This window comes from Narcine bancroftii, chromosome 8 (genome assembly GCF_036971445.1).
Source record: "Narcine bancroftii isolate sNarBan1 chromosome 8, sNarBan1.hap1, whole genome shotgun sequence".
NCBI classification, from domain to species: domain Eukaryota; kingdom Metazoa; phylum Chordata; class Chondrichthyes; order Torpediniformes; family Narcinidae; genus Narcine; species Narcine bancroftii.
The window spans coordinates 4,702,790-4,721,531 of record NC_091476.1 but is presented as its reverse complement, the minus strand read 5'-3'; the positions used below and the strand labels follow the sequence as shown (position 1 = coordinate 4,721,531).

General features: G+C 40.3%; 1 protein-coding gene across 12 annotated transcripts in view; it reads right to left on the bottom strand.

The window, feature by feature from the left end:
- The window catches only part of eda2r (ectodysplasin A2 receptor), a 678,182-nt gene that overhangs the window by 461,068 nt on the left and 198,372 nt on the right, over positions 1 to 18,742 (bottom strand). For all 12 annotated transcript variants that reach the window (XR_011342800.1, XR_011342797.1, XR_011342807.1 and 9 more), the window contains 2 exons: positions 14,538 to 14,591; positions 7,886 to 8,025 (listed from right to left, as the gene is read on the bottom strand). The gene's annotated coding sequence lies outside the window, so the exon portion shown is untranslated. The remainder of the gene's footprint in view (positions 1 to 7,885; positions 8,026 to 14,537; positions 14,592 to 18,742) is intronic.

Genomic DNA, 18,742 nt, shown 5'->3' with positions numbered 1-18,742 from the left:
ATTTCGCCTCCAACCGTGCATCTTGGCGCCTCACAGTTCGGCGGGCAGCAACCTCCTTTGAAGAAGACCGCAGAGCCCACCTCACTGACAAAAGACAAAGGAGGAAAAACGCAACATCCAACCCCAACCAACAAATTTTCCCCTGCAACCGCTGCAACCATGTCTGCATCAGACTTGTCAGCCACAAACGAGCCTGCAGCTGACATGGACATTTACCCCCTCCATAAATCTTCGTCCGTGAAGGCAAGCCAAAGAAATACAACTTATTACAATTATAAAAGGTACTCCCCTCGTGAGCTTGTGCTAAACCTTCCTCTTCTTTGAGATTTCCTTAAATTTAAAATATCTCTCTCGGTCATCTTGTCACAGTACAATATCTTAACTGGCACATTTTCTCACAGCTCACTTCATCCATTTAAACCAACATAGACATTTTCATAACTGCATGTCATTCTTTTTCTTGAAGTACCATTTGGAATTGCCACACTCTACAGAAGGTTCAGTCTTTCAAGCTTAAGGTCGGAAATATCATTGGGGCACTTTTGCAATTTTATTCTACACATTCCAAAGTGGCTGCCATGATGTTATTGACAGGGAGCATTAACATGGTCGAGTGGTGGACAAAGCAAAGGTTTGGAGAACATGCAAGAATTAATTGATATTTCCACATTTAGCAAAGAAAATTCCACAACCCACCCCTCCCAGCATCTCCACCACACCCGTCATCTATCAGAAAAGAATATTCATATATACAGCCTTCAATAAAGTAGATATTTCATTTTTTAAAGGTTTTCAATTGAATTTTATATATATATCATATTCAATTAAAAACTTTACATACACACATATATACGTACATACACAACAAAGTGTAAGAGCGCCAAAAATATACTGTACAGGTACAAAATAATTACAATGTATCCTAGAATAAAAATGAACGTCACAACTAGTGATAAATCAACAGACAGAATTCAATACTACTAAATCTTGTTCCTGCTGGGACACCTTAAACCACCAAACAGAAAATAGTAACAGTGCATCAGTGAATTGTCTTGTAAGTAAATAAGTACGTTCAGGAAGAGACTACAAATGTTTTGTATTTAAATACAAAATAGTAAGTCACTCTGTTATTCATTAAACATTAAAATATTCCATAAAAGTGTGCCACATTTTATTAAATTTAACTTCAGTTTTCAAAACATTACCTCTGATCTTCTCGATGTTCAAGCATGATAAGGTTTGCGTCATCCATTGAGCATAACTGGGAGGGATCGAGTCCTTCCAGCTTAGCAAAATGCATCTTCCGGCCACTAAACGGGAAAAAGCTATCACATGGCCATCCGAGCCTAATCATGGACTGTTCTCTATCACCACACCAAATAAAACTGTCATGGATGAGGATGAATAGTAAACGAGAAAATATGGGAAGATGCATTAAACATTTCCTTCCAATAGTGATCTAATGCTAAACAGGACCAACACATGAAATAAAGAAGCAACCCCATTACATCTGTTACATCAAGGGTTGATAGTTGGAAAAATCTGAGCTAATTTATCCTTGGATAAATGTGCTCTATGTACTATCTTGAATTGAGTAAACGAATGATGTGCACAAATGAAAGAGGAATGGACCAATTTTAAATACTTGGTCCATATATCATTGGAAAGAATAGTTTGTAAGTCACTCTCCCAAACACTTATAGAACTGTAATGGATTTTTGAAATGAATCCATGAATAAATCCTATTAAACACTTTTGACAAGGATTTAACTGAAAATAAAATGTCAATACAATTACTATCAAAGAAGAATGGAAAAGTAGTAACTTAGTTTCTCAGAAAATCTCTAACTTGTAAATATGTTTTTATCATTTTGGAATCTTCCAGCAACAAACATACTGCATTGATGACTTAATTTGCTACAAAGCACTTTGAGACCTGGACAATGGAGAGCATTAAGATAGGGAAGCCTTTCCTCCTATTATGCATTCTGACCAGATACAATGTCACACATTCTATTCCTGTGGTTATTTGTAACTCATCTCTTGTGGGTTGCTTTTAATTTGCACCGACAGTTGTTATTAACATGAACTGCGTTGTATTTTCTGGCCAGATTTCAATTAGAACCAGTCAATGATGAGCTCAAGAGAAAGCAGACTTGCACACCTCAGCTTCCTCCTTCCTGAAAAACAAACCAGCAGCAAAATTGGGCACAGAAAGTGAAGGTTCCTGTGGAGTCCATTTGCAGGTACTGAGACAAATCAAAGAATAATTTGTTTGAGGGTCCATCACTGAAAAGCTCAGTAGCTAACAAAGTCAATTGAATTATACATTGCAAACCTTAGCACTGAGGGACAATGAAGTCCAGTTCTGATCGAACAGGGGAAGAATACTGGAGACAGGAGGATTATCAAGGCAGGAGGCAATGGGGTTGAAGACTATGATAATGGTCAAGGAGTGAGTGGTGGGTTAAAGTAGCATCATTCAGGACTCTCAGAGGTTGGGGTGAGTCAGGTAGCAATATTCGGCCAATGCACTGTGGGGTGAGAAGGAATCATAAGATGATAAGACCATAAGTCACAGGAGCAAAAATAGGCTATTCAGCCCATCGAGTCTGCCTCACCATTTATCATAAGCTAATCCATTTTCCCACTGCCCAGCCTGCTCCCCATAACCTTTGATGCCCTGGCTGATCAAGAACCTATTAATCTCAATGACTTAAGACTCCACAATGAGACAGCAATAGAACAGGGGTTGGAGGTGGTAGTTGGCCAAGGGCTCAGTCCTAAGCTCCATAGCCTTTACCAAAGCAAGTGGTGAACTGTCTCTGCATAAATGGCCATGCCATCTGGAGGTGGCATCCAGCATTGGACGATCGGCTAGTAAATGCCATTGTATCCATTGAGGGACCACCATAGATGAGCAGGTCAGATGTGCAAAGGAAAATTACAGCCTTCAATAAGTTTGTGCAAATGAATATTCACTGATATGAACCATGCGTCCTACCAAGAAAATGAGAACACGCAATCCAATGTTGAAGCAATGATCACTGCACCACTGACGGAAATATAATAAAGGTTCTGTTCATACTGCACAAGCTCAAATGAAAGGTTGGATTTTTCTCGGGTCAGTGGCAGATACCAGATACCAAAGCATCTCTTGCTTCTTTCTTTGACTTGGCTTCGCAGATGAAGATTTATGGAGGGGTATGTCCGCGTCTGCTGCAGGCTCGTTGGTGACTGAGAAGTCCGATGCGGGACAGGCAGACACAGTTGCAGCGGTTGCAAGGGAAAATTGGTGGGTTGGGGTTGGGTGTTGGGTTTTTCCTCCTTTGTCTTTTGTCAGTGAGGTGGGCTCTTCGGTCTTCTTCAAAAGAGGTTGCTGCCCGCCGAACTGTGAGGCGCCAAGATGCACGGTTGGAGGCGATATCAGATCACTGGCAGTGGTCAATGTGGCAGGCACCAAGAGATTTCTTTAAGCAGTCCTTGGTGCACCTCTGTCTCGGTGGCCAGTGGAGAGCTCACCATATAACACGATCTTGGGAAGGTGATGGTCCTCCATTTTGGAGACGTGACCTACACAGCGCAGTTTGATCTTCATCAGCGTGGATTCGATGCTGTCGGCCTCTGCCATCTCGAGTACTTCGATATTGGAGATGAAGTCGCTCCAATGAATGTTGAGGATGGAGCGGAGACAGCGCTGATGGAAGCGTTCTAGGAGCCGTACATGATGCTGGTAGAGGACCCATGGTTCGGAGCCGAATAGGAGCGTGGGTATGACAACGGCTCTGTACACACTGATCTTTGTGTGTTTCTTCAGGTGGTTGTTTTTCCATACTCTTTTATGTCGTCTTCCAAAGGCGCTATTTGCCTTGGCGAGTCTGTTGTCTATTTCATTGTCGATCCTTGCATCAGATGAAATGGTGCAGCCGAGGTAGGTAAACTGGTTGACCGTTTTGAGCTCTGTGTGCCCGTTGGAGATGTGGGGGGGGGGGCTGGCTGATGGAGGACCTCAGTTTTCTTCAGGCTGACTTCCAGGCCAAACATTTTGGCAGTTTCCGCAAAACAGGACGTCATGCACTGGAGAGCTGGCTCTGAATGGGCAACTAAAGCGGCATCGTCTACAAAGAGTAGTTCACAGACAAGTTGCTCTTGTGTCATGGTGTGAGCTTTCAGGCGCCTCAGATTGAAGAGACTGCCATCCGTGCGGTACTGGATGTAAACAGCATCTTCATTGTTGAGGTCTTTCATGGCTTGTTTCAGCATCATGCTAAAACAGAGGCATAAGGCTTGTCCTTGGCGTCCAGGGAAATTTCACTATAAGTAAGAGGGGGAGGACCTCAGATCTTGGAAAATGAATAACCAAAACTAAAGATCAGAGACTGGGGGATGGGATAGAAACTCTGGTATGTTGGCTTGGCAGGAGAAACTGATAAACTGTCTCTGAAATAAGATATCACTTCAAGGACACTGCAGAAACAAGTTTTATCCTTACTTATTCCTGGGCATCATTGCCACAGCTGGCATTATTCTTCATTTGTTGCTGTCCTTGATCTGATCCAGGAGGCCATTTAACCCATCAAGTCTTTACATGCTCTCAGATCCTCACAAGTGTTCATTCTAATTTACCGCTCTGTCAGCCCCTTCAGATTTTACCACTTACCTAAACCAGTGGGTTTTGAGCACGTCGAAAGAACCAAAGACTTGTTGATCCAAATCAAGGCTTTTATTAACTAAAAGAATGGAGCATATCACATGTAGGTCGACCAGTCCAGAATGACCTGGTCTGGCTAGAAGCAATCCTTTAAGACTTGCCAGTAGGCATGGTTGCACTCTCAGCCAATCACAGTCATCCTACACTACCATCTGTACATATACACATTGGAAATAGAATCTGTACTGTCACAGAGGGGAAAATATAGATTGGCCATTCAATCCATCAACCTGCACATGTTTGGGATGTGGACAACAAACAGAGTGCCCAGGGAAAGCCAGGCAATTATGGGGAAAAAGGTGCAATCTCCATTCAGAGAGCAGTGAAAGTTGGGACTAAGCTTTAATCTCAGTCTTATTCCACTCTCCACCTTGAGAATGTATCTTCTTGAGCTATCTTCTCAGCCCACTTAAGTATTGTTTAAGAGGGAATTATATTCCTCGAGGTTCTGAATCACATAGATCAGACCAAGTACACATGAGATTAGATAGCTTCAAATTCTTAGGGATAAACATTTCTAATAACCTGACCTGCTACAAGCTCATTGATGCAATGATCAAGAAAGTGTACCAATGCCTCCACTTTCTTCGAAGACGAAGTAAGTTCAATATGTCCCCCTGACCCTCAACAATTTCTACAGATGCATCATTGAAAACATTCTTGCAGGAAGCACCATAGCATGGTATGTGAGCTGCTCAGCTCAAGATCAATAGAAACAGCAGAAGATTGTGAATGCAGGTCCTCTACATCTTCCACTGCCTGGGGATTTTTCCTGGAGCCAACACACCAATGGCATCATGAAGAAAGCACATCAGTGCCTCTACTTCCTCAGGAGTTTGTGGAGGTTTGGTGTAATATCAGAAACCCTGGTGTGCTGACCATCTACGTGATGGTGTGGTAGGGGAACAACAATATCCATGAGTGTAAAGACCACCAAAAGTTAGTGGACACCACCCAGGACATCACAGACAAAACTCTCTCCGCCATCAAGAACATTTACAGAGCAGCAGCAATCATCAAGGATCCACATCTCCCAGTTCACGCTCTGTCCTCGCTGCTGCCATCGGGAAAGAGGTATCGGTGCCACAAGACTTGCATCACCAGGTTCAGGAACAGCTGCTCCCCCTCCACCATCAGACTCCTCAACAACAAACTCAATCAGGGACTCATTTAAGGACTCGTACTTTTGCACTTTATTGATTATATTGAACAGTCAACTTGTTTTCATTTTTATCTGTTTACTTTTATTTATTAGTTTACAAGTGTATGTTTTGTACAATTTTATTTTGCACTACCGATATGTGGAAACTCTGCCTAATCTGTGGGATAAAGAATCTTAGGGTTGTGTGTGATGTCATGCACAATAAAAGTTTGAATCTGAATCTGTAGAAACTAGCACAGTAAGATATCCATCAGACCCCAGACTCACTCTCTTCTCCATCGTCCCATCAGGGAGTTTGAAGGAACGCACCTAAAGATGTAAAGACAGTTTCTTCTCTGCGCCCATCAGATTCCTGAACAAACCATAATGGTGCTATTATTGCTGAACTCTTTACACAACTGGACGAATATTACAGATAACTCATTAGTCAGCTTGCAGAAGAACCCTTCTCACTGTTCTAAATATTGTGACAAATCAACTCAAACTTACATTTTTATCTGATAATCCAATAGATTTTTATACCAGATTTACTCAATTAGTTGAATTTAAATTGCTGTGGTGAGATTTGCTCATGCTTCTCGATCATTAGTCCAAGACTCCATTTGCTTGTCCAAGTGATGTAGCTACTATGCTATTGTAATCAATTTGTGTTGTCAAACAGCTGTGAAAAGTTAAGGTAAATAAATCTTTGGAGTAGTAGGGATGCGTCAGGGAATCCTTAAGGAAATGAGAGAGGAAATTGCAGGAACTCTGGCACAAATCTTCTAGAAAACACTGAATATTGGAGAGGTGCCTCAGTTTTTGGAGTAAGGCACATGTTATTATTTTTCCTGCTAAAAAAAGCAGTTAAATAAACTTATCCAAGAAACCACAAATTAATTAAGTTTGATGTCCATTCTGGACAAGATTACAGATGTGTTTGTCATCAGACTCAACAACAACCTCAATCAGAAACTCATTTCTTACTTTGCATATTATGTGTAATTGAATATTTATTTCTGATTTGCACAGTCAGTTTGTTTACATTTCTTTCTGCATTTATATTTCTCTGTTTTGTGTATGTATCTTTACTTCAGTTTTTTGCACTACCGATTAGTAGAAATTCTACCTGGACCACAGGAAAAAGAAGCCCAGGGTTGCATGTCATGTCATTTATGTACTCTGACAATAAACTGGAAATTTGAATTATGTTTGCTTAAAATTAAAATGATATAGAATCTGCATGGATGTATACAAAAAATAAATTTAGTCAATATAGATCCTGAAATGGAGCTTTTGTAAATGTGAATGACTTATTTTCTTTGAAGATGGAAGAAAATGGCTTTAGGAATTAAAGATATGCAGTAAAATCCTTAGTATCCAGCGCCTAAGGAGATCTTGGATGCCGGAAATGCGAATTTTCAGTTGCCTGAGACTCACTCTTACAATGCCTGCATTGTTAGACATTCAAAATCAGGATTTAGTGTCATGAACAAGTCGTGAAATTCAGTGTTTTGTTGCAGCGTCACATTGCAAACATACATATTATAAACATCTTACAACTTTACTGTAAAAAATAAAATATTAACAATACTAATGAACGAAAAGTAAGGCCGTGTCTGTTGTTCACTGATTATTCAGGAATCTGTCCTTGTGCCGCTGAGTGCTTGTCTTTAGGTTCCTGTAACTTTTTCCCCAGGGCAGCAGAGTGAAGAGGGAATGGCCTTGGTTGTGGGGTCCTTGACATACACCTTAGATAGTTGTTTTCAGAAAATAATGGCTTGAGATACAGCTCATTGATCTGTGGTTTTGTCAGGACTATCTATGATTCCTCAGGCTCTCACTCTCTCTGGAGGTTTTCCCTTGAATGTTGCCTGATTCTGCTCCATACTAATTGATAGACTGTTATAACAACATGATGCCATATGAAGTAAAAACATAATGCTGAAAAAACTCAACAGGTCAAACAAACAATGTACATAAAATAGCAAAGATAAAGTTACATAACCAACGTTTTTGGGCTTGAGCCTTACCTGCTGAGTTTCTTGAGTATTGTGTCTTTACTTCAACCATTGTGTCTACAGACTTTCAGACTTTCTTCCATGATGCCATATGAATTTCAGTATCCCAAATGGACTTACAGTCATCCAGTCTTTGTTCTGTTCCTCGCTGCCTTGGGATGAAATAAATGTTAGTGTTATTTAGCTCCATTGAAGATGGATTAAGTTACTTTGTGAAATCATGGAAATTAGGCAAATAAATTAGTAGATTAACAACTCACCATCTGGGCAGAAAATTAGCTTTGTAAATTGCCTCCTTATTATTGAATTTGCTGGATTTTTGATTTCTCTGCATGAAGCAGGCAGGCAGCCAAACGACAATAGTTCCAATTTTAACACCAATGAATCAACAAGTTCCATAAAATCATTAAGAACTCAGAAAACTTTAAATGCAGGAATAACAATACACAGTGGCATTTTATCCCAAGCTGGGTTTAAATTGTTTGTAATTCCTGTCAGCAAGGACTTGGTGTAAAATTGTCTGTTCAGCTACAGAAAGTCTCCTATAAGCCTTGGTTATTCCAACAGTTTTCTGGGAGGACACCCATTTTCCTCAATCTAGAAACATTTGATCATTCCATAAGTATCTATTCCTTTAGAAAGGGAAATCCACCAATCCTACCTGACCCGCACTACACGAGAATCCTGGCAGAGCCACATAATTGGCTCTGTAATGCAAGCAAGTCATTCAATTCAGAGGGAAGAATTTTGACCAAGGCTAGTAATCTCCTCAAGTTGAATGAATTAAAACAAAAACCCTCTACTATATATAAGCTACCTGCATTATGACATACTCACCCATTACCTGTCTTTGAATCATCTCCATTATAAAACAGGAAGGGTTTAAATATTTGCAGCTGATCCCATACTAACATTACTCCAAGCGTGCATCAAGCCAATAATCACCCACCTTTCCAACAAACCTTTCTTTCATGGATCCCTCCAGGTGCCATAAAACTGCTGACAAAATGAGCTGAAGTTGGGAACAGGTGCAGTTAAGATTTCTGGGCCTCACCAGCTCGTCCAAGGCTTGCTTGCAGGCATTACACCAGGATAAAAATTAGGACCTGCATTTCCTGAGCTGGAGATTATTGTCAGCAGTTTCAAAAGTGACAGAAAACTCCGTGAGGAGAAGCAGAATTTCTTATGAACAATGTGTATTCTTCATACTCAATGGGTGCTGGGTTGACAGGGATGACATAACCAGTGAAATAACAATGGCCTGTTAAACAAAATTACTGTCACCACCATGTCATTAAAACAAAGAGCTTCCAAGGATAACATTTATCAGAACATGCATTTGTCAATTGGAAGCTTAGTTATGAAATGGAAATCACAGTACAGTGGCAGGCAATAAACCAAGAAATATGGGAGGCAGGTAAGGATGGAACAGCCATTATCTGGGGGATTTAAACCTGCACATACTTTGGGTGAATAAGGTTGGTTAAGGCAGTTTTCTTGAACAGCACATTATTGAACCTACAAGGGAACCTGCTTTCTTGGATCTGATCCTGTGCAATGAGACAGGTAAAATTAGCAATCTTGCCGTTAGGGATTCTCTTGGAAAGAGTGATCACAGTGTGATTCAGTTTCTGATGCAAATGGAAGGGACAATAGTTTGGTGTAAAAATAGTGTGTTAGGCCTAAACAAGGGAAGCTAATGTAGAAGTTTGTGTTTATGGGCTATGTAGAAATATCAATTATGAGAAAATCAGCACAGATTTTCCTCTATAACTGAAATAAAGTCCCAGACTTCCAGAGAACAGGCTGGGAGGGAGAAACAGGTTTTGACCCAAGGAACGTTCCAGACAGGAACTTTAGAATTGATTATCTCTTCTGCCCAAATCACCTCAAAGTATTTGTAGTCCTCCCTGGGCTCTAGAATCCATAATGTCTTATTTAATGTCTTTAACGCAGACACTGAATGCCTTTCTGTTTAGGGTGAAACTGGCGATTGCAAGTGTTAATGAATGACTGAATCTGAGACATACAGAGAACAGAGGTTGCTGTATGTTGGGGGCAGCTTTCCAGACTGGTTCTAATTTTATATGCTACAAATTCATATCTTGTAATTATAACAAGTACATGTAAAAAGCCAATTGATGTCAACCATTTCCCTGTCTTTTGAAATATGCAAATATAACGTCTTAACTTGTAACAATACTTTCAAAGAGATACCTCTCGAATTTGTATTCAAGAATTGTCCTTAACTATTGTACCCCTCGACTTGGTTCTTTGAATGAGATTCACTAGTATTAGTGAGGTGACCTTGTCTACCTAACACTAATGCTACTCATTCCTGCTGGTGTGACTCTGTGTTTTATACTTTGTGGTTCTGCTATACATTTTGTACCTTGACAGGTACTATAAGGGGATGAGGGAGGAGTTGGCCAGGATGGACTGGTAACGCAGGCAATATGGAGGGACGGTTGAGGAACAGTGGAAGACTTTCAAAGATATTTTTCATGGTGCTCAACAAAACTATCTTCAGGTTAAAAGCAAGGACAGTATCTCAGTTATCCAAGGTCAGACAGCCTTGGACAACTGAGGAAATAAAGGAAGGCATCAAACTAAAACTTGTGCGTAAAAAGTCGCTAAGAGCAGTGGGAAACTAGAAGATTTGGTAAAACTTTAAAAAGCATCAAAGAGCCACAATGCCAGCAATGAGGAGAGAGAAGTTATACTATAAGAAAAGATGAGCACCAAATATAAAAACTGATAGTACATAAAGGGCAAAAGCATGACTACAGTGAAGGTTGGTCCCTTGGAGGTTAAGAAGGGGGAATTGATACTGGGTAATGAGGAAATGGCTGAGCCTTTGAATGACTATGTTGTGCCACTCTTTACGGTGGAGGACATGTCTCCCATGCCAAAGACAAGTGTTATGGATGTGATGGGAGGGGAGGATCTGGGTGCATTTGCTGAGCAAACATGAGGGTCTAAAAATAAATAAGTCCCCTGGTCCTGATAGAAAGCATCCCAGTTTATTGAACGAAATGGCAGAATTTATAGTCGAGGCTTTGGTGATAATTTCCCAAAATTTTCTGGCAAAAGGCAGAGATCTATCAGCCAGTTAGTTTTACATCTATAGTTGGGAAGATTCTTGAAGCTACCATTAGCAAAGAAATACCGAGGCATCTGGAGCGAAATGGATCCATCAGGCAGACGCGGCAGGGATTCAGCAAAGGTAGGTCCTGTTTGGTAAACTTATAGGAAGTCTTTGAGGATATAATGAGCGCAGCAGAGTGAGAAAGGAACAGATAGTTGTTGTTTACCTGGATATCCAGAAGCTTTCGATAAGGTGCCTTGTAAAAGACTTATGCAGAGGATAAGGGTGCGTAGAGTTGGGGATGATGTATTAGCCCGGATAGAGGATTAATTATCCAATAAAAAGCAGAGAGTTGGGGCGAAGTGGTGTTTTACTGGTAGGCAATCAGTGTTGAGTGGGGTACCACTGGGGTTGGTGCTGGGCCACAACTGTTTACAATATAAATTAATGATCTGGAAGAGGGGACAGAGTGTAGTGTGTCCAAGTTTGCTGTGACAATAAATTGAGTGGAAAAACAAATAGTGGAGAGGATTCTGAGAGTCTACAGAGAGTGAGGGTCGGGCAGGTGGAGTACAATGTTGGTAAATGTGAGGTTATCCACTTTGGAAGGAAAAATGGAAGATCAGATATTATTTAAATAGCAAGCAATTGCAGCATGCTGATGTGCCAAAGGATTTGGGAGTGTTTGAGCAAAAGGTTGGTTTGCAGATACAGCTGGCTATCAAGAAGGCAAATGGAATGTTGATCTTCATTGCTAAAGGGATTGAATTTAGGAGCAGGGAGGCTATGTTGCAATTGTACAAGGTTATAGTGAGGCCACATCTGGAGGACTGTACGCAGTTTTGGTCTCCTTACTTGAAGAACAATGCACTGGCTTTGGTTGGTGCAGAGGAGGTTGATTGATTTCAGAGATGAGAGTTTAGCCTATGAGGAGAGAGTCAGTAATATGGGACTTTACTCACTGGAATTTAGAACAATGAGAGGGGATCCTCTGAAAATGTATAAAATGATGAAAGGCATAAATAAAGTAGAGGTAGGTAAATTGTTTCCATCGGAGAGGGAGATTAGAACAGGAAAACATAGCCTTAAGAAGCAATGGGGGCTACCTCGGTAAATTTATTTCAGACAAGGTTGGATAGATCTTTACATCATTGTGGAATTACGGGATATGTGGAAAAGGTAGATAGGTGGGCTTGAGCCTGTCATCAGATCAGCCATGGTCTCACTGAATGGTGGAGCAAGCTCAGTGGCCAACTCCTCCTCCTATTCTCATGCCCTTATGTAAATCAGCTTATAAAATGCTAGTATTCAAATTGTTAATGCATTTACATAAAATTCCATTACAGGGATATAAAGTAGATATAATCACATGGGTAGGTTGTAAAATTGTACTTGTTCCTTGGTGGCTTTGTACTTCTGTGGCCTGGGTTTACAAGACCATTGTTTCTAGGGGTAGAATTGTCCCATCTGATTCAGTGAAATACATTTGTACTTCGAGTCAAAACTCAAATATCCTAATGTATCTCATCTTCCAAAACGCGTCTGCATCAGGTCATCCTAAATTCCCCAGCTTGGACATCACATCTTCTTGTTCGAATCAGAATAAGAATTAGAATTTGGTGCATTATGGTGCAAATAATGCTGTGAAATCACATTTAAAAATAAATAAATTAGTGCAAAAAGAAGAGAAAGTGAGGTAGTATCTGTGGTTCATTGCCCATTTAGAAATCAGATGAAGAAGGGGAAGAAGCTGTCCTTGTGCCATTGGGTGTTTGTCTTCAGGCTCCGGTACGCCTCCTTATGGTAGCAGTGTGAAGAGGGCAAGGCTGTTGGGTGATGAGTGTCATTGAAGATAGAAGCTAGAGGATAGACAATAGAACTAATCACCCTGGTCTTTGAACTTCCACCAACACAAAATTTGCATGTTCATGTTTAAATGTTATCTCCTTTCTGCTTCCTTCACCTTATCACAAGCTCAAGAACCCTCTTCCTTGACTCCAACCTCACCCACGGCCCCTCCTGTAAAAGCCCCACTAGTGACGATGCCCCCAGCAAATTGGTCTACATGCTCTGAAACTCCCTTTCTAAAGGATTGAATTTCAATATTACAGCCAATAATTTACTTATAAAGTATGCCTATTAACATGTAGACATACACCACGTGTCCATGCCGCTCAATTGACTTACAACATCTGGTACATTTTTGAAGTGTGAGATGAAATCAGGGCACCCAGAGGAAACCCAAGCAGATATGAAGACAGTGTACAAACTCCTTACAAACAGCACTGGATTTGAAGTTAACCGCTATGCTAACCGTACCACAGAGCTAGGACATTCAGCTCAGTAAGCTTCCATTCAAACCAGAGTAATAATGGCCACCTAGTCTGTTTTAGTGATGTTAAGTGAAAGCCAGGACATTGGAGATAATGTCCCTGATCCCTTTCTTTATACCCCTCCTCCCTTCCTTTTTTCCTCAACGAACAACTCCAGTCTTTTGCTCCCCTCTTATAACCTTCTCTGTCAACTCAACATCTATTTTCGTTAGACTACACTTCAGAATGTATTTTGTCCTAGATTAAAGCTGCTTTTAAAAAAGTACACTCTATTGTTCCTGTATCGCACAAATTAATCACTGCAATAAAATTGCAGACAGTAATTTGATACAAATATGCTAATAGCTTACAAAGTACATTAAACCTTTGACACGTAAATAGTTTCAACTTAAAAATAGCAGGTACTGGTGAAATAAATTACATTACTTGGAAAATAAACTAAAAAGATTTATATAGGACAGGTAAATGAGGGAAGAATCTGGAAGAGGGTCAAACATTTTTGTGTCTATTTTAATTTGAATTATGCTCTCAGTGGTTAGTTATATGAACACTGCATTTCCTGTTGGTTTGTGTTACATTTATATTTGCATTATCAAGCTGAAATTGGGATAGGGTTTGGTTGGTGTCATTTTGTTGTACTTTTTGCATAGAGGAGGCATAAATTCAATGGGTCCCTTTGCTGCAAACATTTTTATTATTTGTGTCATTATTTTTTTTGGACATCAAACCAGTGCAAATCATTTCAATTTAGCAATAAGTGAACTGATGCTCATAGAATGTTTTCCCTCACAAAAGACTCAAGGAAAAGGGGATATTGTTTCAAAATAAGATGGCTTCTTTCTTAATATGGAGGTAAGAGGAATTTCTTCACTCATGGAGTCGTGTTTCTTTGTAATTCTCTACCCCAGAATATCATGAATATATTCATGTGATAGTGGTGTATGATGGAACTAATCTAGGAAAACAATGGGAACCTGCTCGACCTACATCAACTCTATTCCTGAATCAAGGCCACCAGTACGCATATAATGCTCATGTCTGCACACATTCGGAACCTAAGCTTCATCATCCATTGGGCCGTTCGATGAAAATACAAGAGCGTAACCTCTACAAAACAAAGATATTTGACAAGCCTGTTCCTGCTCTGCAGCCATAGCCTCCACCAATAATGGATCACAACAAGACCCGGGAAAAGGTAGACAACATACGACACTTCAGAAGCCATTTGTCAACAAATGCTTACATTGACGATAAAATTCACCAGCTCCTTCAGTCTGTCAGTGCAGCCTCCATCCACCTGAGAAAAAGATTGTTTATAGGTAAAAATCTCAAACCAGACATAAAGGAGACTATCGGGCAAAAAAGAGCTCTGCCCTGATGCTTCTTAACATGGATTACATACAGGAGGATTAGTTTAATTTGACATCATGTTCAGCCCAGACCTGTTCCTGTGGTGTACTGTTCTATGTTCTTTTTTTTTTAAAATTAGGTGTACAGCACGGTACCAGGCCTTTCCAGTCCACAAGCCCTTGCTACCCAACTACCCCAATTTAACTACAACCCCTGTACAATTTGAAGGGTGGGAGGAAACTGCAGCACCTTGAGGAATCCCACAGACACAGGGAGAACACATAGACTCCTTATAGATTCAAACCTGAGTCAGTGGTGCTGTAATAGCATTGCTACCCCATGCTGTTCTCTCTTCTGCCCAATGGGGCACCTCAATGGGTGGAAGAGATACCACCAAAGCTTTCTCGACAAAATCCAGAATTAATGAAATGACAGGTAAGTGCTCTACCAAACAACTTCCCCAACATTGTAACTCAGTTGGTCCATCGAACAGGGCACACAAATCACATGCTCAACATCAGATTCCCAAAGCAAACATTTTTCCAAACTCACCTAAATAGAGAATGTAAGTCAAAGCCCTCTTTCAAATAAGGTGGGACATCCCCACTGACTCATTGATCCCTGCCTCACAATTACACAAATTAAAAATGGAGTTGGAGCATTTGGCATGACATGTGGATGGACATAGAAACTCAGCATTAAATGCCAAAGGAATACACCACCTCCCAAACTACCTGTCTCCTCTCCTCAGCAAACACTTTCTGCTTTAACTCTGGCCGATGTTGAAAATCCAGCATTGGGCCACTTCACAACTGACCGAAACGGAGTGGAAGGAAATCAGACTCATTCATTTGAATGGAGTTGCTTATCTGAATAAAGAAAGTAGGAGGAGATAAATGATTGTTTTGCTCCATTTAATATTAACATTTTTAATTCATTTATATGGGTTTTAAATAAATGTAGCGTTTGATGTAGTTATTTAAATGTACTTCAAATGTTTAATAAGTAATTGATGTTGAGCTGAATTCACTTTGGGGCAAAGAATCTGTTTCTGTGTTGTGTGAATTAATGACGATGATCCCAGGAATCATAAGATAAAGGAGCAGTAGCAGGACCATCCAGCTCATCGAGCCTGCTCCACCATTTACAGATCAGCATTGCTTAATGTCCATTAGGGCATCGTCCAACCACATTTACGTACAACCACATTTATGTCCATCATCCGTGATCCTATGAGGTTATAACATAGTTTAGAAATCCCGTTTGGAGAATGTAGTGGACATAATCAGACATAAGCAACAACCTCCTGCATGCAAAAGTGTATCTCACATCTTTTGTATACAAAGTTTTTGTATGTAGATACTGTACTGTACTTTCTGTCTATCCTGGCTCCCAAATGCAGCAATACCAGTGCTGGTAATAGCAGCAGCAAGAGGCAAAAGAGAAATATCTATTAGGAAGTGAAACAAAAGGTATTAAACAACACAAAAACAGGAAATGTTATTCCTCGCAAGTAAGGCAAGTCACACTCGAAAAATTCTCTAAGCTGTTTAAAAGGTTGGATGAACAATGTAAAAGTTCATCCAACCTTGTCTTATTAATGTATTTATTGAGTTACTGGTTCAATGGGCAGTGAATTCCATAGATTCCACCACCCTCTGGGAAAAGCAGTTTCTCCTCATCTCCATCCTATTACCCTGAATCTTGAAGCTATGTCCCCGAGTTCTGGAAACAACTTACCTACCTCTAAGTTATCTATGCCTTTCATAATTTTGAATGTTTCTATATGATTCCCTCTCATTCTTCTAAACTACAGTGAGTACAGTCCCAGATGACTCAATCTCTTCTCATAGATTAACCCCCCCCCCCCTCCCTGACTCTGGAATCAATCCTCTGCACTGCCTCCAAAGCCAGTACATCCTTCTTCAAGTAAGGTAACCATAATTGTACCCAGAACTCCAGATACAGACTAATCAGGACCAGGTATATTTGCAGCATAACCTCCCGGCTTCCAAATTCAATCCCTCCATCAATGAAGGGCAATATTCCATTTGCCTTCTTGATAACCTGCTGCACTTGCAAACCCATCTTTTGCAATTCATGCACAAGCCCTCGCAAGTCCTTCTGAACGGCAGCAAGCTGCAATCATTTTCCACTTAAATAATATTCTGATCTTCCATTTTTCCTTCACATTTACCAATATTGTACTCCACCTGCCAGACCCTTGCCCACTCACTTAACCTATCTATATAATCTCTCTGCAGACTCTCTGTATCCTCTCCACAATTTGTTTCTCCACTCAATTTGGTGTCACAGCAAACACTCTGTCACCTCTTCTAGATCATTAAGCATATCATAAACAGTTGTGGACCCAGAACTGACCAAGCTCACCACTGATTGCCAACCAGAAAAACATCTGTGTATCTCATCTCTGTGCTTTCTATTGGTTAACCAATCCTCTATCCATCACTCCCAACTCCAAGCATCTTTATCCTATGTGACGTCAGGTCTTATCCGTTGAGGCCTAGTCATCATTCTCAGCCTACTCTGCTTCATGGGGCAACAATGGTAATGAAGGCTCATACTTAATGGCTCCTGTCCATCAAAGAGTCGTATGGTCATTGGGATAACAAGGGCAGAGAGTGAACATACAGTTAAGACAGATAAGAAGCAGGAGCCGGCCATCTGACCTGACAAGCCTGCTCCACCATTTAATAAATTCATGTCTGATTTAACACAACTTATTATTATTAAATCAACATTAGTATGTTTGCCTGGCTTAGTTACCAGTCATTTTGCGACTATTTCCGACTACCACCAAGGATGACAGAGTAGTTAAATCTAAAAACAGATACGGCACAGTTAGCTCAAGCCTAACAGCAAGCCAGGTTCCAATCTGCCACTGTCTGCAAGGATGTTAGTATGTTCACCCCATCACCATGTTGGTTTCCTCTGGCTGCTTCAGTTTCCTCCCACATTCTCAAGATATTCTGGATTAGTGGGTTAATTGGTCACATGGATGTATTTGGGTGATGCAGGCTCATGGGCCAGAAGGGCCTGTATGTGTGCAAGAATTTAAATTAAATTTTATCTTAAGTAGGAAAACAATAAATCTAAGTCACAAGGTAAGCATTCAGATATCAGCAATATCAATCTAAAGGGTTTCTTAATTAATTAGGAGAATTACCATCATTTTCTGACAGAGCCAGATGAAATTTATAGCAGTCTGCTAAAAGAAGGCAGGGGATGCATGGTGACGATCTGGTGACAGAGGTCATTCTCCCTGCATAAGAAATGGTGTCAGATGATGGACAATTGCTAAAGTTAGTAAAAACACAGAAATGCTGGAGGAACAACAGGTCTTGCAATGTTCATAGGAGGTAAAGATTTATAATTGATGTTTTGCAAGAGCCCTTCTTCAAGGTATAAGCCTCAATTGCTAAAGTTATACCATTCCTCAGCCCTCAATTGCTAAAGCCATATCATCGTCTGAAAAGTTAGTTTAACTATTCCATTGGGCAAGTCGTTGAAGTTCATTCTACAGGGCAGTATTTTAGAAAGGTGAGAAAATTATTTTGTTAAATAAAGGTCCTGCCTACCTAATGAGTCAATGCCTTGAGGATGTTACAAGTACAGAGCATTTAGCGCAATCTACAAGGATTTTATCCCTTTCACACTGGCACCTTATCCTGGAAATTAATGGCTAATACTGGTTAAAGGGTCAGTGTGAATGTGTGCAAATTGGCATGCAGACATCAAATCATCCCAGGGATGGACCGCCTAGGTAGGTTGTATCATTCCTGGCGTCAACTGACACCTACTGGCCGATTAGCCCAGATGACGTTTTTGCATGAGTGCAGGAACATGAAGGAAACAAAAGATTAAAAAGAAGGAATAAACTTTGTATTCAATTTTCAAAATCCTGACCAATCTATTATGATCTTATATTTAAACAAAATTAATCATGCCTAATTATAACAAAAATAAGCATTATGTACAGCACAATACAAGCCCTTCAGCCCCTGGTGTTGTGCTGATCTATATTAACCTTAATAAATTTATAAAAGACCGTGGGAAAATAGTAGTGGCAATAAAATA